The sequence below is a fragment of the Felis catus genome, chromosome A2, assembly GCF_018350175.1.
Source record: "Felis catus isolate Fca126 chromosome A2, F.catus_Fca126_mat1.0, whole genome shotgun sequence".
Taxonomy (NCBI): domain Eukaryota; kingdom Metazoa; phylum Chordata; class Mammalia; order Carnivora; family Felidae; genus Felis; species Felis catus.
The window spans coordinates 98,981,650-99,002,698 of NC_058369.1; the positions used below are offsets into that span (position 1 = coordinate 98,981,650).

Below are 21,049 nucleotides of genomic sequence, written 5' to 3' on the forward strand. Positions count from 1 at the left end.
ACCGAAGCTCCTCTGTTTGCAGCAACTTAGGTGAGTCCTGCCGATTGTACAGAGAGACGGGTTGACCTCCCCAGGCCCCCGGTTTGCCACCCGCTGCTGGGCCGGCGCCACCCCTCCCTTGCGAGACCGGTGCGAAGGCTGCGAGCGGAGGGCCCTCCCGCGGGAGGGGCGCGGGGCGTGGAGGGCGTGGGCGGGGGCGGGGCGAGCCCCGCAGACTGGGTGCTCCGAGGGAGCTGTCAGTGTCAGGCTCGCGGAGAGAGAGGAAGTGCTGGGTCCCCGAGGAGCGCGAGCCGAGCGGCCGGCGCAGCGTGAGACAGCACATCCTGCGCGCGCCGGGCCCGCCGCCCTCTGGAGCCGCTCGAGCCTCGACCCCGCCGCCCCCCGGGGGCCGCTGCCGCGCTCGCTCGGGGAGCCCAGTGCCGCCGCCGCCGCCGCCGCCGCCGCCGAGCGCGTCCAGGTAAACAGGAGGGGGGTGTCGCGCTCTCCCGGCCCCCGCCTCCGCGTCGCCCCTCGACCCTCCCAGCCCCAGGGTCGTCTGCGCGGGTAGCCGGGCAGTAGTTGGGCCGCCGCAGCCGCAGCCGGACCCCTGCCTCGGCCCCCTCCCCAGGCTCCTGCGTGCTCACGCGGCGCCCTAAGGCGGCCAGACCCCCCCCCCCCAGCGACACCCCCCTGCTGCAGTTTCCCCCGGTAGAGCCCAGAGGCGGGGGCAGAGGAGGAGGGGTCGTGGTGTCATCACCTTGTCGCCCACCTCGCGGGCTGGGAGGGGCGTCCCAGTGTGCCCCGCCTCGGTCCGGTCCTGGGCGGCAGAAGGCTAGCGGCGGTGAGATCCGCACCCCTGTGGGCCACCAGCTGACGGCCCCTGGGGGAGGGGAAGCTGCAGAGGGAAGGGAAAGGATGCTGTTTGATTACATTTTCAGCTGTCTGCAGAGCTCTTAGATGCTGTTGCTACCCGCCAAGTCGGAGGGAGCGAATGTACTTCCAGCAGGGCATTAATTAAACACTCACGCAAGAAGATGCCAGTTTCTCTCACTGCTGCAAAAAAGTGTGGTTGGGGGATATGTTTTCGTAAACACCTTCCTAGCCGCGTGGCTCTCCTACCCCCACTCTGGAATCGCTGTGGCCTTATAAATCTGTGCGTCGTCATCATTAGGGCAGTGATCCTAGCAGCGCTGATGGGAACTGAGTGTGCGAGAGTCTCATGACTTGTGTCTTGGTTAATAAGGTTAAGTGGAAACCCAGGATCAGGACAGGAAATTACTTTGGAAATCGGAGACTCAACAAAAATGCAGAAGATGGAATATAGTCTATTCTGGCCTCTACCTCATCTAGGTAAGGGGCAAGAACAAATGGCCAGCCATTTTCTTGCCTGGAATGCCTTTCAGGTGTGCACTGTAGACTTATTCTAGTTCAGGGTTGTGAAAAATAGCTCCCAAATATTCCAGATTAGCAGAAAGCATAGCTGACAGTAAGGCATGGGTAACTGCGGAAGACAGCGTATGGCTAATATTAGCACAGCTATGGGTGACGGTCTATGAACATATTTTCACTGTGAAGATTATAGTGAGAGACAGCGTTAGGAAATTCGGAATGGAGACTTCAGTGCAAGTTGCATCCTGAGGGTGCCGGTGGGAATGTGATTAATACTTCCTCTGATGATTTAAAATGCCAAATTTTGTCCAGAAGTTCTTTGTGTGAGAAACAAAGGCCTTAAACTCTGCTCTTTTGACCATGTTTCTCAATAAAAATATACTCAGTCATCAAAATGTTCTCTTCACGGGAACCAACCTGCCAATGTTGTTTAAGTTCTGAGGATTCAGTGCTCCAAGAGCCATTTTTCTGTAAGATCTTGCAGCATCATCATTAGGACGTTAGGACAATATATTTTGGCGCCCAGTAGAGGCTTTGTACAGCCTGTCCAGTCTGGCCCCAGTTTTTGGCCCAGCACATCCCTTGTGTCTCTCTTTTTTGTCCTTGTCTTGGGCCTCAGGCACTGATGCACCTGCTTCCTCTCCACTTGGACCTGAAGGATGCAGGCACACAGTGCCCAACTGCAGAGGGATGGCTCAGCCCCTCCACACCCCCAGCCTTTCCTCTTCTACTGAAACATGTCCTGAAGCTCTTTGGTGTTTGAGATCTACATCATCAGGTATAATCACTATTAGGGATATGGACAGAGAAAAAATTTAACCCACAAGAAAGTGAGGCAATTCTTACAGTGGTGGTCCCTGGTGCCTAGTTTCTGACAAACTTCTGAGATTATAAGAAGAAGTCAGGGGCACCTAGGTGGCTCAGTTCCTTACCCTCTGGACTTAGGCTCAGTTCATGATTTCATGGTTTGTGAGTTCGAGCTCCACATTGGGCTGTCTGCTGTCAACACATAGCCCCCTTTGGATCCTCTGTCTCCCTCTCTCTCTGACCCTCCCCCACTTGTGTGTGTGCATGTGTGTGTGTGTGTGTGTGCATGCACTCTCTTTCTCTTTCTCTGTCTCTTTCTCTCTCTCACAAAAATAAACAAAATTTAAGAGGAAGTCAACCAGCATTTGTGTCATCATGCTTTATGTCTGAGAGGGCTCTGTCAACTTTCTTACCAGCCCTTCTACTTCCCCAAACATTTCTTCCCAAGTCTACATTTAATAAATAAACCTTTCCTTTTTTTTTTTTTAATTTTAGTTTAGAGAGAGTGAGAAGGTGTGAGCGCACATGGGGCAGGAGCAGAGAGAGAGAGAGAGAGAAAGAGAGAGAATCTTAAGCAGGTTCCACACTCAGCACAAGCCCCATGAGGGGCTCAGTCCCACTACCCTGGGATCATGACCTGCACCGAAATCAAGAGTTGGACACTCGGGGTGCCTGGGTGGCTCAGTCTGTTAAGTGTCTGACTTTGGCTCAGGTCATGATCTTGAGGTTTGTGGGTTCAAGACTCGCATTGGGGTCTGTGCTGATGGCTCAGAGCTTGGAGCCTGCTTCAGATTCTGCATCTGCCTCTCTCTCTGCCCCTCCCCCACTTATGCTCTGTGACTCTCTGTTGCCTAAAAATGAATAAATGTTTAAAAAAAATTTTGAAGGGGAGCCTGGGTGGCTCAGTCGGCTAAGCGTCTGACTTCGGCTCAGGTCATGATCTCCCAGTTCGTGAGTTCGAGCCCCGCGTCGGGCTCCGGGCTGACAGCTCGGAGCCTGGAGCCTGCTTCAAATTCTATCTCTCCCTCTCTCTCTGCTCCTCCCCTGCTCACGCTCGGTCTCTCTCTCCTTCAAAAATAAATAAAAACATTAAAAAAAATTTTTTTTTGAAAAGAGCTGGACACTCAATGGACTGGTGCCCCAATAAGCCTTTTCCTTGACTCCAGCACTGAGTCAGGTAATTTTTGGGGATTCATCTTGAGTACTTCTCTGTCTGGTCTTGTAAAATACATACCAAGTCTTCAAACCATGTCTCTCAACACAGACTGTGTATAGGCTTCATCCAAAGTGATTTACCTAAATGGGCTACTGATTCTTTCCATCACCTGTTTCTTTCTATAACTTAACCTAGCCTCAGATGAAAAGGTCTTTTGCAAAGTTAAGTATATCCTTCATCATTTTGTTTGCCTTACATTTTGCTCTGCCAAGTAAAGCAAAGGTTAATAATACACTGAGCAGTTTCCTAAATGTATTACCTTACCGAAACATCTGCTAAAACGCGTTGAGCACTTGGCCCGGGCATTGGATTTTACGTTACTTCTCCATGTATTAATTTATTTAATCCACAAATACCTTATGAGTTATATATTATTTGTAATCCTATTTTACAGATGAGGAAACAAAGATACAAAGATGCCAACTAACTTTTTTGAAAATTGCTCAACTGATAAATTATAGAGGCAGGATTTGAACCCTAGGCAGTCTGAATCTACTCTTTCATACTACAGAACAATTATATTGGTTAATTTTCATATACTGAATACCAAGCTCTTTTCTCATGTTATTTCGTTTTAATCCTTATATGAATCCTATGAAATAGATGTTATTGACCATATTTTATAGATGATGTGACTGAGTTCAGTGACATATTCAGGGTTATAGATAATCAATAGCAGATGCAGGGTTCAAATCAGGTCTGTTTGACTCCCAAACCAGAGCTCACCCAGTTTTGCTAGCATCCCCTATCAGAAACAAGAAAAAGCTGAACTTGTCTGTCTCTTTCATGTTTGCTACCTAACATCCCTATGGACCATTGTCATGTCCTTTAAGCCTCAATGGTGGCCATACTTTTTGTCAGAAGATTGATAACTATGGATGATATGGCAAACTCAATGTAGCACTATAGCTCTTCTGAAATCGAGTACCAATTTGGTTCTCTCTCCTTAATGAAATTAGGTAATTACCCATGATACTTTGTGGATCCCAAGTGCCATGTAAATAGTCATTTCCTTGATCAGGGATCCCTTTTACTAGAAAATGTTGTGACTTCTACACCCCCTATAAAATGTGAGAAAATGCGTTCTTTGGGGAACTTTGCTAGGACAATGAACTTTTAGGGTTCACTTCTTCTGAGAATTAAGTTAATCTGACTCTCATTTTATTTCTTTGAAATTTATAAACTTTTGCCCAGATCCATGTAAAAAATATTCCTCTTGATTAAGAACTTTTCATAGATATCCTGGGCTGATTTTCTTTGCTTCCTCTCTACAGAAAGCCTGGCACCAGAATGTCAGAGTGAAGCTTGCATTGAAACATAGACACTACTGTCCAGGTGCAAACCCTGAGGAGCCCACATGTTCATAAAGCATCTCCTGATTCTTTGTTCAGAGGAGGCTTCTTAAATAGGAGTCCTAGGCATTGTGGAGAGCAGGCACATGATGGTGTTCTGGTGGTCACCAAACCTGATAATACTGATGCAAAATTTAATGCATATGTATAGAAATGCAACTTTCTGGTGGCAAGGGGCGGGGTGTGGGATTTGTGACCAAAAAGAGATTAAGAACCACTGGTTCACAGGCACAGTTTAGAAGAGGGGCTAGGAGCTGAGGCCACTCTGCTGAAATGTGTAGAAAACAAGGCAAAACTATCCTATGAGCACCAACCAAGAAAAAAATGTTTGTAGCTACCAGAGCATTGTTGGCATTTTGCTACCAAGGCATTTTGAAGGCAGGGGGTGGGGGGTGGGGTGGTACCAACTTACACTAATGCACGCTGCAACCAAGTGAGATCTTCAAGAATGGCAGGAAGCCTTAGCGTTGCTTGCCATCCATTAGGTACTTACCCTGTTCATGTTTAGGTTCATCAAATCATTCTAACAGCCCTATAAGGCTGACATTCTTATCTTCATTTGACAAACAAAGAATCTGATGCTTGGAAACATGAAGCCACTTTGTCAAGGCCACCTGAAACCAGTTTGTGGGAAAGCTGGATTTCAAATGCAGGTTGGCCAGATTCCAAAGTTTGTTTATTCTGTTCCCATCGTATGTCATTGTTTTTCTATGTGGGATGCCAAAAAATACCGTTTAGTGTAGCTTTTCATTGTGGCAAGACAGAGAGTCCTTCAAGACAGAGAGTCCCCCACGTGCTGATGGGAAAAGCCTAAATGTATTATCAAAAGAGAACAAGAAAATTAGACGTCTCTCAGTGTACTGGAGAATAAGCAAGTCCTGCTTTCCCTTGAGGTGTGCTAAAGCCCCTACATTTAATTCTCAAGTGTCACTAGGTATCAGGCTGAACACAAAATGCATAGCGGTTTACAACGAGGACAGTCCAGAAAGTTGACTTTGCAGGAGTGGATATAAACCAAGACTGTGTTCATTGCAAAGATTAATTTATTTCAAAGCTGAATTCGAAGCTGCTCAGTGTTCTGGGGCTTAGCTGATATAGTGACTGTGTCATGATCCGGAACATTAACTTGGTACTAAATCTTGGGAGCACCTCTGCTTACCAGACAACCTACATACCCTTTAGTTTTTGGTTCTTATCAATCCTAAGATCCTCACAAGCAGCAGTCTTATTTCCAAAATATTACTGAATCCCTAACATTTCTATCCTCACCCATATTTTTACTATACTCTTAAAGAATGACCCATTGTTTTCATTTTTGGGGCACAAACCAGCTAATGCCATCAGTGTGGCAAACACACAAAGCAGAAATTTATGTTGGAGTCAAGGGCATTCTTTATAATAAAGTAATGAGTCTCTGGCACTACACAGGATGATTGCACTTGATCAACAGATCTGCCTGGGAACCAATACCAGTGTGCTTTATTATGCTTCAATTTTTTTTTCTTCTATAACCTCTAAAGAATTTTTTAAAATTCTGCTGCTCTCTTATGCTACACATTTTAAGTTGGCATCTAACTGTTTTCATTGTAAACTTGAAGAATCACAACGAATGTGATTTCCAGAATATTGTAAACTTGGATACTTAAAAATAAAATGATGTAATTCTTTGAACTCAATTACAATCTAAATACTATCTCAATCTCTCTATAAAAAAATACCTGAAGAAGCTCCTCAACAAAAGGGTATTTTTATACCTTGTGGTCAAGCATCACAGTCAGATATGGGGCTTCAATTGTCACGGTTTTTTTCCCCCCCTCTGGTAATGGGGAAGAAAGGCTTTTGCAAAAATGGAGGTGGGAAAGGAAGCCCTGAATGATTCTAAATCACAGGCATGTTCTCTGATAGGTCAGTTTCTGGAAAGATTAAAGACAGAAGCTTCAGATCTGGAAACTAAAATGTCATTAGTTCTTCTCATGCTTGCACAGTCCTTAGAAACCCTTGATGGGCACCAGGGGCACACAATGCCAATTATCGGAGCATGCATTTATTTAGCACAGGTGTTGTATGTTATAGGTCATTGTAGGCAGTGGCCGGGAGTTAGGTCCTTGGCCTTCTGTCTGTGTGGCTCAGACTCAAAATGGGCAGGGCTGGAAGGACCTGCAAAGTCAAGGGTCCCATCTCCTGCCCTGTGGCTGTCTTTCCCCTATGTAGTGATTTACAGAAGAAATTGACTTATTCTAGTGTGTTTTAGATCAGTGTTTCTCAGTCAGGGGTGATTGTCCACCCTAGGGACATTTGGCAATGTCTAGAGGCAATTCTGGTTATCAAAACTGGGGAGAGTGGCTACAGGCATCTAATAGGTGGTGGTCAGGGCTGCCGCTGAATATCCTACAATGCACAGGACAACTCCTGTGACAAAGTATTATCCTGCTCAAAATGTCAATAGACACTCTGTTTTTCTATTGAATATTTCCTGTTGTAATTTAAGTCCATTTCCTTGTTTGGTCTTTTACAACATAAGAGTACAACATCTAAAAGACAGCATAAGACAAAAGAAAGAAGAAGCCAGATATCTCACTTAAGCTATGTGAGCCTCAGTTTCTTCATCTGTGAAATGGGGATAATGATACCTGGCTTGCAAAGTTATTATAAGGATTACAGATAATGAGAAAACAGGGTCAATACATGTTACACACTCAGTGTGTGGAAGATGCTTCTTATTATCCAGCAGCAATTATATCATTCTCTAGCCTTCTCTTCTCAGGGATATGTGTGATCTTGCCTTCCTTTGAACCAAAGGTATGCTTAAAAAAAATTTTTTTTTTATATTGAATTGTACTACTTATATGCATGCCTCTTTCCCCCACTACACTCCAGGCTCCCTGAGATACCCTTGTCTCTTTCAGCTGAGGGTCTTACACATGGTGGAGGCTCAACAAGCTTTGTTGATCTCAAATACTAGCCAGAATAAATCCCACTTAATTTTCTTTTTATTATAAGATTTAATTCTTTCCCCTTGGATCACTTTAATGTGTTTAGTAAAAACAGTCACTTCCTGAAATGTAGTTTCCATTGCACGTCTGGGCCCAATTTGAGTGTAGACTTGGTAATGCCTAGAATTCTGGAATCCTTGCCTTCCTGAATTAGGATCATGTGGAACATTTCTGCTGTGAGAAAGGGATCTTGAAAGGGACAACTTTTCATTCTAGAAATGGCAGGCAGGATGGTTTGAGTCTTCTGTTTCTTTTATGAGCCCCTTGGGCTAATTTTTTGATCTTTGGTTTGGTGTCTTTGGTTTCCTTCCAGTGGGAGAAAGGGAGATTTTGATTCATTTGTCAGATTTCTATTTTATGCTAATGTCTAGAGTGAAGCCAAGAGTAATGTGTATATTTTAAATAGCCCCAATGAGTAAATGGTGACACAGTACTGTATAGACTTTGCCTACCATCAATTTCCCTTTTAGAATGCAAGCTAGATGGTCTACTCTGACCTGAAATAGTACTCATTTCTTTGTTTAACAAGCAGAAGATTTTAGTAATTGAAATGGAATGAAGTCCACTCCTTTTAAAAGCAATTTAGATCCTGTGAGGCACATGTGGAGGCCTTTACAAGTTTATCTAGTTGTTGAGTGTTACAGTGAGCCCATGCTTGGAGGATGACCATGGGATTGTGTCTCGGAATCAGCTTGTGGAATTTCAGTAGTTGGTGGTTTGGGTGGCTGGAAAGTTAGTTAGCAGGCCCTGTGGGGGGGATGTGTGTTTTGACAGTGTCCCCTTTTAAAATGATGGCACGTCTCCCGTTTCACCGTCTGCCCCACCAGTATCAAAATAGCAAGGGGTTGTGGGAATTGGTGTGTATTTTGTGGAAGAAAGAATAACAAAAAACTTCTCTGCCTGTTTCCTTGAAAAGTGTGACTTTGTTCACTCTCAGAGGGTATAGGTTACCGCTGATTTGGAAAGGTGATCTTCCCTCTTTGAATGCTTTCAGACTCAGAGGAAAGTGAGAATCTATTTACATAAGTTAAAATGCCAAACTAAATCTCCCAATGCAAATACGGACCACCCAGGGACATGGTTTGGGGTTTCCAATACAGATTTTCTTGCTTCCTCTTTTAAGCTTTTTAATATTTTTCAAATGCTGCTGAAAAGTAATTGGCATATCAAACAAGGATGAAATCCCATATCCCTGTAGATTTTGAAGGGGAGAATCATACCCATTTTCTTTGAGAACTCCTTGTTTTAAAAATTAAAAAGTATGAATAGCTAAAATTGAAAGACCAACAAGTTGTAGGTTTTAGTTTAAAATAGATGGAAAAGTCAGGTTGCAAAACAGTTGTAAGGGAAAAGGAAAATACTTTCTTCAAATGTTCCCTTTCCCTAGTACATTCTGCCCAGGCAGAGCCATTTACCTGAGTAAAATGGGCAGAACTTTGCTTTGGGGATAAGCCAGGGAATTGGAAGGATCACCTCTTAACATTGCCAATACCACCTCTGCCTTCCCCAACCCTGGACAGGTACATCTGGGCAGCACACGGAAAGAGTATTTTCTAAACTCTCTGGGGGAAGATTCAGAATGAAAGTTGCTTTAACCAGGACACATGTTCTGGTGACCGTGTGGTTAATAATGACAATTAGTGCTTTCTTAGTCTCTATGCCTGTTAAAGAAAAAGTTATTCATACACTTGTTAAAGAAATGGTAAGGCAGGCTTTTTTTCAAGGGGACTATTCTGATAGATGTCTAGACCCCTGCACTGGAGGTTTGCAGTAGGGGAGAGAGATTGGGATCAACTCTGAATACACTAAGGAAAAGTGGGATTTATAGCCAAGGAGTCAGGGTGGGGGTCAGTAGATGGAAAATTACTAAAAGGAAACATCCAGGGTAAGGGGAGTGGAATCAGGATAAGCCAACCTAACAGGATTCTTGCTGAAGGCAGGCGAGGTGATCAGACACCACTTGGAAGATGGTAGGGGATGAGGAACTTCATCAGATATCAGTTTGATATTGGTGATCAGATATTGAGGGTGGAGGATTCTGGCTAAACTGACTTAGCAGGACTTTTGCTAAAATGGGACTCTTGAAAGCATGCCAAGGGATTGAGGCCAAGTTAAAAAAGAGCTTGGAGGAGACTGACTACCATTTGGTCAAGCAGAGAATCCTTGGCACACCCTCTCAGTGGGCATTCCATAGCGAAGTGCAGGTGGGGATGATAAAAAGGGGGTACTTGCAGTTACCAACACTAAATCCAAAGGTGGAGAGCAGTGAGAATGCTGGATCATTGGAGTGGATTTGGGCCACAGGAGTGTATTTATCGGGTTAGGTTGCATCACAATGCAGTAACAAACAACCACCAAGCATCAGCAGAGTAACCCAACAGAAGATTTTTCTTGCTCATGTTACATGTCAGGTGTGAGCCAACAAGGGGCCCCGTTCACCAGACCCACTCAGTGACCCATGCTGAGAGAGGCTTCATCTTGGTATATATTGCCCCAATTTCATACATGGTCACTGACTGAAGCAAATCAGATGGCCCTGCCTGGCTACCAAGGAGTTGTTAGGTAGAGTTTCAGAGTGGGGGGACAGGAATTTTTGTGATTAACCTAAATGACTATTAAAGGGGTGAACTTCCCTGGGTTCTGCCTATTCCTGCTGCTAACCACAGTTTCCTAAAGGCATCCCTAGGAAGCTCACTGACATGCAACCCACATGTGGTGGTTTCAGTATTCAACTTTAGTTGTACCTGAAAGAATGCTCTTATAGAGTATGAAATTCATTAGAATGATTTTAGCCTCATGAGTGATAACAGCATCCTAGAATTAGCTTCCAAATCTAGATTTTACTAATAATGAATAATGAGTACGAGTGAATGCTTTGTGGGTGCATGAAAATGAACAAGGTATAGATCTTAGGGACCATGGGACTGATGTCTAATCAGGGAAAAATAGAAAAGTTTAATATATATAACATGTGGCTGTGTGTTACCACATACCTCACATGAGATAAAACATGGTAAATACCTAATAGAGGAATAACAAAGTTCAAAGAAAGGAAGTGATTAATAACTAATCACTTCTTTGAATAATCACTTCTTTGAATTTTCAAGCTCACCAGACACCAATGTCAACTAGGCAAAATCATTAATATTTTATCTTCATCTTTATTTTTTGTTCTTGGGTCTGATCTGATCTGATCCCAAAACAAATCACAACAGTGGTCAAGAGGCAGTATGAGATCCTGGCCTCTGCAGCTGGAGTTCAAATCTCCGCATTGCCCATTACTATCTGTGTGACCTTGACAAGTTATTTGGCTTCCCTGTATCTCATTTTCTCCATCTATTAAACAGGAGTGATAATAATAGAGCCACTTCCTAATATTGTGGTGAGTCTGAAAGAATAAATCCTACTTAATTTTCCATTTCTTATATGATTTAAATTTTTTTCCCCTGGATCATTTTGATGTGTTCAGTACAAACATTTGACTTCCTGAATGTGTCATCCGTTAGGTTTCTGGGCCCCAAATGAATGTGGGCTTGGTAATACTTAGGATTCTGGAAGCCTTGCCTTCTGAATCAGGATCCTATTGAACATTTTTGTCTATGCCCAACAGAGCAGTGCTGGGCTCTGGGTGAGTACAACATAAGGGTCAGCCTGCATTTTCCCTGGCTTGTGAGGCAACCTTAGTCTAGAGACTGTTGTTTAGAATATCAAGTTGGCTTCCATTCTTATCTTGGAATTCAGGTCTGCTGAGGACACATTTCCTAGCCCCCCTCCTTCTATCCCCAGCATTTCAAAGCAATGTGAAATTAAAATCTACTGTGATACAAATCCATTGTGGCTAAATCATGCAAGCATTCTGTGTGTCCAGAAAATTAAAAGGTGCAGGAGCTCAAGACTCATGCCACAGGTAAAGGTTTAAAGAGCTAGAGGCTGGTTGTGATGGAGAGGAGGCTGTGTGGCTCATCTTGGCAGATGTACACCTTTTCTCTCCTCTGTGGGTTTTTTTTTTTTTATCTTCCCTTCCCCCACCACTCCTTGAGTACAGTGTGAATGAACTTGACTGGATGCTGCAGAAAGCCTGTGGGTTGTAAGCAGGTGAAAGTGTGGGCACGAGGACTCTATTTTTGGCAAGTAAGTATGAGGGACACCTCTCTAGCCCAAACTTCCAGGGAAAAGGAAAGTTCATATCAATATAATGCAGAACCTTTGATTGACTCAAGTTAAAAAAAAAAAAAAAAAAAGAAAAGAAAAGAAAAAAAGACTGGGCTACCTTTATGGTAGTGAGAGTTCAAGCATGTCACCAGGAAGTGAGGATTTTCTGTGAAGGGATTATTCTACCAATGAGAGGCCAGACCTGGATTTAGTAATCTCCATGTTATTTTTTCTCCGGATTTAAGAACCTGTGATTTTATGTACTAGAGAGAGCTTTGCATCACTCTTATCTCTGGCCAGGTTATGCCATTCACTTGGGGCAGCATAAATAAGAGGGCAGATGCCAAACTGGAAAAATAAATGTGACAATCCGTGTCTACTTTCTTCCCCATGGAATTGTTCAAGTTGTAACATTCAATCATTCATTCTTTCATTCAGTTAAACATTCCTTAAACTCCTGCCAGACACTGGGAATGCCATAGCAGTGTCAGGGCGGGTGGAAGGAAATTTAACAGCTTATGACAACCATTAAAAACAAACACAAAATGTTTGCATCTAGCTTCATTCCAAACTGGCCACATGATCTTGCAGTTGAGGGCTCTCACTCTTTCATTTGTTCATGTATTTGTTCATTGAGTAATCTCTTAATGTGCCCTGATAATATTCAGGATTGGCTCTATCCTGCTAGCAGCAGAGGCTAGAAAATATATCATTTCAAAGGCATATGACAGAAATCCCCAACTACCATTTTCTTTTTACAGCAAGAAGAAAAGCAAACTAGGAGCCTACTGGGGTTGGGGGCGGGGTAGAGTCCCCACCCTAATGCTTATCTTATGCAAAGAGCTTATCACAAATGCTAAAGTATCTATTTTGAGCACTTGATTTCTCACTTTTTCATCATATACAGTAAAGGTGTGATATGGAAGGGAAGTGTTAATTCTAGTTGTTTGCATTGCTTAACACATTTGAATAGATTGGATTGGCTTCACATGGAAATGTTTGATTTTTTTCCAAGACCCTTGCAGGTTTTAAAATAGATAACTTGATTCTGAAGGGAGGCAGGACCAAAGAGCAGAAAGAATTGATCTCAGTTATCACCTGAGAATGTAACACCCAGCACAAACTTTTCCTGCTTGTCCCTCATTGCACCCCTGCCACCTTGAACCCATTTGACCTTAGCCTATAGTCGAATGAAACTGTTTGCCATTCCCCGAAGCACAGACTGCTACCTCCTGTGGCTGTCATTTTTCTCATGCTCATCTCCTTCCTCTGGAAATGCTTCCCCAGTTCGCATCCTACCCATGTTTCCCTGTCTGGTTCTCATGGCCCCTCCTTCACTCACTCTGCTCTACTTCCTACATGCCCTCCTTGTGCTTTAAACCTTTATCACGCACTTAGCCCACTGTCCCTAGCAGTGGAACTGCCCTTTTCAGATCCTACTATATGTGGGGAAAGAAACATAATTTTCTTTCTACCCTTCTAGGTTCTTCTTGGCTGAGAACCTTCCCCCCACCCCCTCCCTCCTCTGCCACTAATAAAAGACAGATTAACAGGAGGAAAACAAAACAATTGTAATAACTTGTATACCTCCTGTATATATGGGAGAGACCCTGGAAAACTGAGTAACTCTCCAAAATGGATTAAGCCACCACCTTAAGTACCATTTACAGTTAAAGGCAAAAGATGTTGAGGGTGGGGAGTCAGGTATGGGAGGTCACCAAGAATAAGGGTGTTTTACAGATTTAAGTCCATGCTTTCTTCACTGATAATAGTTCCTAGAGACTGAATCATCCTCTTCTTCCTGCAGAGAGGGAGAACCCTCACAAATGCAAACTTTCCTTATAAATTGAAGTGTCTCTTACAAAAGGATAATTTCTACTAGGTTTTTAGAGCTTCTTCTGTATCTGCTGCTTCTTAAAAGTAACGCGCTTCATCTAATCCTTATGCCAAAAAGGCATATTTTGGGGTGAGATGTTCTGTTCCCCTTCACGTGTAATAAGCTTTTTGCGATAAATGTAAGTCAATCATTTGTGTAAGCCTGACAGCATCCAGGATGGTGCTTTGCTTCACTGGGGCTCAGTGAGTATTCATTAAATTGCATTAACATAAAGATACATTTAGCATCCAGGAGCCAGCTACTTGGACTTCCTTGCTCTTAGTAAATTAGAACATTAAAAAAAATTTTTTTAATGTTTATTTTTGAGAGAGAGAGAGAGAGAGAGCAGGAGAGGGGCAGAGAGAGGGAGTCACAGAATCTGAAGCAGGCTGTAGGCTCTGAGCTGTCAGCACAGAGCCAGATGCAGGGCTCGAACTCAAACTGCGAGATCAGGACCTGAGCCAAAATTGGACGCTTAACTGACTGAGCCACCTAGGTGCCCCAGTAAATTAGAACATTTTGTTGATTAGTGTGCTTCTGTCTCTGGGGAACCTTGCCCAGATAACCAAAGTATTCTCACATCTCCTTCCATCAGGTAAACCATCCCATTCTTCCCCTCCACCCTCCGCTTTTTCCTATAGAGGGTCACTGTGCAGGGACCAGACAGGTGGGGAGAAAACGTACTCTGATTTGCCAAGGGTTTTGGGGTCAGATGGCTGTATGTGCATATGCATGTAGGTTCATGCTCCTGTGCTAAGAACACGACGAGCAGGCGACACTCTTGGGCATCAACACTCTTACACGCAAGTTAGCTGTCGCACTGCAGCTGCAGAGATGGAGCCACCATCAGGGCCAGTCAGCAGTCAGCTATACACACAGGCAGGATTCAGGTCTTGAATTTTAGTTCTGAGGGTCTAGATATTAGAGTGTTCTTATGTAGCCAAAATTCTTGAGCAGTCTAGTGATGAATTCACACAACCCAGTGCAAGTATAGACTATATATCAGGCAACAAATATAAATTGTCCACTTAATGACTGGCAAGAGAAACCTAACTTCCCATGTTAGGATCACAGTGCCCTCACTTATAGGTCAGTGATCTGAAATCTGAGAACTCAGGTTCTTAGGTCCTTGGTACCAGAGATCTCAGCTGGGCATGGTTGGGTCAGTACTAGCCAAAGAGTATCAAGGGTAATCCTGGATGCTTGGTCCAGAGACCCAATCATGTAATACATTCACAAGAACTGGGAAGGGAGGCAGACTCTAGGTGTGGCAATCATATGGCAATTAAAGTCACCGGATCACGGCAAAAGGGTTGAGAAGGAGGGTGCTGAGCAAACCTAGGAGAATCTCAAAGCCAATGGAGCTTTGACACTTTACAGAGAATGAGGCTGGGAGGAGAGGAAGGAGTTCAAGCAGACACATTTTCGAAGCCAATTTTGTTCCTTCATTCAACAAATATTTATTATGAACTCTGTACCTGTCACTATTCTAAGTATTGGCAATACATCAGTGAACAATACAGACAAAATCTCTGCCTTCATTGGAACTTAAATTCTGGGGGAAGTCACAAACAATGAAGGATACTTAATTAACTGTGGTATAGAATATGTTAGGTGGTAATACACATAGTGAAGAAAAATAAGACAGTAGAAAAGACTTGAGATTTCAGGTGCAATGAGGGGAATAGTTTACTCTTTTGAAGAGGGTCATCAAGTAAGGCCTCAAGAAGGTGAAATTTGACATATTTTGAAGAAGTCAGTTGTTCAGAGACTTTAGTATCAGGCAGAGGAACTAGCAAATGTGAAGTACCTGAGGTGGGAGTGTACCTGATGTATTTGAGGAATAGCAACAACCTCTCTGGAAATGAGATCTGAAAGGTAATGAGGCTGGTTTGTGTCGGGCCATGGAGAGTGTTGTAAGACTTTGGCTTTTACGCTGACATGGGAGCCATTGGCAAGCTTTATTCAAGGAAGTGACATGATTTGGCTTGTGTTTTGAAGAATTACTGTTGTAGCTGAGAATAGACTGCAAGGCAGAGGGAGCAAGGGTAGGAGGTAGGAGACCATTTCAGAGGCTTTTTCAATAATAGGGATGAGAGATGTTGGTGCTTTGGACAGGGTGATGGCAGGGGAGGTGGTGAAATCAGGCTGATTCTGGAAGGGTTTGGAAAGTAGAGCTTGAATCATTTGCTGATGGTTCGGATATGGGATTTGACAGAGATATGAAGGATGGCTCCAAGGTGTTTGGCCTGAGTTAACTGGAAGGCTGACTGAGGAGTTGCACTGAACTGAAGTGTGGAAGACTGAAGGTTGGATGTACATGGAACCAGAGCATGGGGAGCAGTTGTCATAGCTGATGTTTCAAGATGGTGTCCTGATGCAACTGTACTGAGCCTCCTGATAGATGCACAGAAGCAATTATGTCAACCGATCGGAAAAGCATGTCCTTTTCCCTGGACATACTACGGAAAACCTGAAAAAAAAATCACACCTATTTTCCTATCATTTCAAATACATTTTCCTTTAATTATAACAGTTTTTATTGTTGTTCACTACTAATTATGTGGTGGTTCTCCATTACATTTTGCCATCCCTAGCTGTGATGTTTTGGTACTGTCATTATAGTTCTAACTTGGGTGATGTCCTGTGTTTTAAGATAACTCTAGTTGAACTCTCAGACAGTGATCATGCCATATTTCCATTATTTCCAAATTCTTGGAGTGTACCTGCTATCATCATCTCCCATCACATGTAATGCTACTCAAATTGGGGCAGTCACTCATATGTCTCAACTCTGCCACTTCCCAAGGCTATGACCGGGTGACACAGATCTAATCTGAGTGATGTTCAATCAAGAATGGTCAGGATTGGGGACAGCTTAATGGGTAGAAAAGGAGATAGGTGTGTCCCTATAAGTTACTACTTACATTGGATATTTTGTTACTCCTTAGTGTGGTCTTGAAAATTGAGATATAATTCTTCTTTCTCTTTAATTCTTTCTGCCAAATTGGTTTTCTTCAAAAGCCAATACATACAAGCCTGCATCCTATTTTCACTCAAAGAGACAGATGGTTGAAAGTGACTCTAGCTAAATTTTTTTTTTTAAGTCTTGAAGTAAAAAATACACATGAATATCAGAAAGGTTTAAGCCTTTTAGGACTGGTTGAGAAATCTGTTGTGAACATTGACTGCCTCATACCACCAGGTTCTGTCTTCACATACAGAATGCTGTGTGCAGGGCCAGGCTTGGGATTTTGCAGCTAAGCTTTCTAGCTTAGCTGTAAATGGGTATTTTGGATGGGTATTTGCTTTCTAAAAGGAATATAAAAGTTGTGCTGATGGGACAAATAGCAAACTCCCAAATCCTAGGGTCATTCGGCATTTATGCTGACATGTCTGCAGGAAATATGTCATGGTCCTGCATTTCTGGCAGTATTGATTTTCCACACTCTTATGGACATTCATGGGTAACTGGAAAAGCGAGTTAATCTTTCTAAGTATATTTGTCTTGATGTGCTTGTGCCTTGAAGTATCCAGGGATAGATTTTTTTTTTTTCCACTTTCTTTCCCTGGTAGATTTAAACAAATAGAGCTGAGCTTGCTTTGGTCATTCTATGGTAGGCTTTCCCACCCATGCTCTGCAAATGGACTACAGGTTCCATGTGTACTTGGATATTAATCTCTTGGCTCTCAGGATAGGCAGAGCCCGAGTCAGTCTTTTGTGATGGTGAACAGCTTTCTCTGCATACTCGAGTGTCCTGTACAAATATCATCATGATCTATGGGTGTCCTGTCATGCTAAATGTTGGCTGAGAATGGACAAAGGTAGAGACTACTTTATAATTTAAAATCTGCCATTTTTAAAATTGATGTAGTTCAATATATCTCAAATGCCTTTAACTGCAACTAACAATAATAAATAATATTCAGACCTAAAAGTGAGTATATATATGTCAAAAAAGTTCGATGAAACAGTAGTTTCCCTTACCATGTAGAACTGCTCCCTGCACCTGCCAGCTGACTTGATTTTGTAACTCACCAGTGAGTTGCAACCCATGTCTAAAAAGGCTCTTGTAGTGTGTATTGCAAGCTAGGAATAAAATACCTGGTCTTGTACTTGTTCAAACCCTTCCATGTTTCCCTGCTGCCTCAGAGAAGTTCAGACCTCCCGAAAGGATGGCATAGCAGCCCTTTGGCTGTAGGGTGACCAACTTGTCCAGGTTTGCCTGGGAGTTCCTGGTTTTAGCACTCCAGGTCTTGCATTCAGAGAACCCCCTCACTTCCTCGCAAACTGGGGTGGCTGGTCACTCAACCTTTGGGATCTGCTATCTGGCTGCATTTCCGCCTTCAATTTCCTCTACCTTTTGTATTCAGTGTTCCATCCATATCAAATTACTTGTCCCACAGACTGGCCATTCTTGTTCCTACCTCTCCTTCTTTGTCTCTGCTTCCCTCTGCCTGGGAGACACTGCTCTTCTGCTGTCCTCAGGTCTCATCTTCCTCTGTGACACTTTGTTATGTCACCCTCTCCGAGGAACCTTCTCCCCGCGTCCTGTGAGCACAGTAGTACCACTGACTACACGGATTTGTGGGATCTTTAGTAGCTTTGTGTTTTTCTCAGCTTTCTTACTCTTTATCGCCTGTAGAACAAACATGAGGAGAAAATCTGCTGACATAAAGTGGGTGGCTTCAGCAAGGAAAGAACACAAAGGAGAAAGAATGAACCAGTAGAGATGCTAGGGCCAGTAGAGTGGAGCAAGGGAGGATGAGGAAAACCTAAAAGCACAGGCATATGAAGCAGTTAAGAGCACATGCTCCAGACACTAGGGTATCCTGGCTTTGCACATGTCAGAGGTGTTGATTTGAGTCCCTCTTCTGAGGAGTGTTCCTCTGCTCGACATAACATCAGCAGGGATCAATGGGTTTTAAAATTAGGCAGGCTTAATTACAAATTCACCAGTATTTTATAGTTAATTTGGGAGGGTATTGAATTAATTGGTTTTAAGAGGTCGAGATACCTTAATAGCTTGTATTTTTAGAAGATTAAAACAGATCGACTTTCCGAACGTTTATATTGTTGAGTGACTTTGAGAAAATCTACTCTGACTTCATGATTCAAGCATTAAAACTCTTCTTCCCCTTATTTTTATTAATATATCCTGATTGTATTTCTTTTGGTATGATAGTTTAAATTTGCCCTTATTTGTAAGGTGCAAGAACATCTGGGTGGCTTGAACTTACCAGTGTTTTCTATCAGGCTAGAGTGCCCATTTTAGGCAGGCCGACTGGCCAGCGCTGATTTAACTTTGCTGCGTGGAAAATCTGGCCCTTTTATGGGGACAGCAGAGTCAAAGCCAAAGCTGATCATGTCTGAAGATTTGCTTGTTGTCAATTATTTTAAAGATCAGCCTCACAGGTTACTTGAGAGTTGTTTATTTTTAGACATGCTCACTGACCATCTTTGCAACTCAGAGAAACAGCTTCTAGTACAATATATGGCTCTGTTCTAGAGCACTGATATTTTTACATCACTTTAAAAAAGAGTGCTCAACTGTCAGTATGACTATTTATCCTCAAGGTATTCTAAGCAATAGATTCCAGATTTTTTGAATTTGTTGGTTAAGATAAAGAATAGAGGCTGCCAATTATAAATAGAATGGATTTTGCTAAATAATCCTTCTAGAGTCAGACACCTGAGATTCAAATTGTAAACCAGACAGGAAAAACTTACATCAATGGGCATATAATGGTAGTGATTTAGGAAAAGATAGTTCAGTGAATTAGGCAACATTAGGATCATGTGTTGGTTGCACATTTGTACTAGTGGGTGAAAAATCAATTCCCACCCCCTTTCCATGGGAATAGAATTTGGTTGCATTATAAGGAAGAACTTCTGAGTTCGGTGATTTAAAAGCTTAATGCACTGACACAATTTATTGACAATCAGGAAATTCCTGATAGTGAAATCACAGATTTCTCATTCCTGTCTAATGGTTATTTAGCAGTTTAGGAGCACTCATTGCCAGGCACCAGAAGTATGGAGATAGACGAGACATGGCCCTTCCCTTCGTAGAGCTTTCAATGTAACAGGAGGAGAGAATCACACAAACAGAACATAGGCAGGGAGGCACATGCTCCAGCAGACCATGTACTGGGTGCTCATGGCAGAATGGTTGGCCCAGCCTTAAAGCCCTAGGAGACCTTTCTAGAGGGAATGTGATTGAGCTGAGAAAGATGAATAGGAATCACCAGGTAATGAACAATGGGAAGAGCATTTCTGGAATTTGCAAAGGTACAAAGGAAGGAAACAGCTCAATACAGGAAAATGTGAGCTAGGAAGTAGAGGGATGTATGGAGAGAGGGATGGGCAAAAAGGGCACTTTCTGCACATGGTAAGGAGTTGGGACATGTTTTGCATCTAGAAGGAAGTCATGGAAGTGTTTTAGGTAAGGGAGTGAGCTCATTGGACTTGAGTGACAGGAAGATCACCCTAGTGCAGTGTGGAGGATGTGGAAGTCATCAGGGAGTAAGGTTAGCACGGAGACAGGCAGATCAGTTAGAAGAGCATCGTGGTTGTCAGATGAGCCAGGTGAAGACTGGTATTGGGCAGCATGAATGGACATGGGTAGGCAAGGGCAGGCTTGGAAATATTAGGTGACGAATTTGGAAGGCACGGTGAAAATTGGCTGTGGGTTTGTGGTGAGTTTGAGGATTTCAGGGCTGATCAAGGGGAAGACGGGACCATGAGGTGGCAGCATTGCACAACGCATTTTAGTGGGTGGTACTTGGATAGTATTGCATGAGAAGGGACATCCTGCACAGCAGGAGACCCGGACACTGCAGGTTGGCACCACCACCCACTAGGTGATGCTGTTCCATAGCCAGGTGGGAGTCTCCGGGGGTTGTTTTATCCATAGCTAGCAAGTATTGGGTGTAGTTTTGTGGGATATGTAAAGCAAGTGGGGTCTAAATGGCTAATATAAGCTTATCTGAGTTGTATTTAAAGCAACTGAATGTGTAAGCATTTGTGTTTGGTGCCAGAGGGCTTTGAACTGATGGTCCTAGCATAATGTCAATAAGTGAATAACATAGGGGCCATCTTTAACCATTTATATGACAGCAGGTATTTATTGGATGTCCATTATGTGTGCAATATAAGGCTGAGGAGCCACTGTGCATCATGGTCTGTGGAGTAGTCGCCCTTTTTCACGTACTCCTCAAGAGTGCCTGTTTAGGTAGAGAAGCTCCTTTCTGTTTGCTCTGAAGTGCTTTTGAACTTCCAGGA

The 21,049-nt window shown here is 43.2% G+C and overlaps 1 protein-coding gene across 4 annotated transcripts in view; it reads left to right on the top strand.

Moving 5' to 3' along the window:
* The first annotated feature begins 226 nt into the window (after window positions 1-226).
* Window positions 227-21,049, top strand: part of DYNC1I1 (dynein cytoplasmic 1 intermediate chain 1) — a 313,957-nt gene continuing 293,134 nt past the window's right edge. For 2 of the 4 annotated variants that reach the window (XM_045052401.1, XM_045052400.1), the window contains exon 1: window positions 228-457. The gene's annotated coding sequence lies outside the window, so the exon portion shown is untranslated. Of the gene's footprint in view, window positions 458-21,049 lie in introns of all 4 variants that reach the window. The other 2 variants (XM_023250368.2, XM_045052402.1) reach the window with 2 other exon arrangements.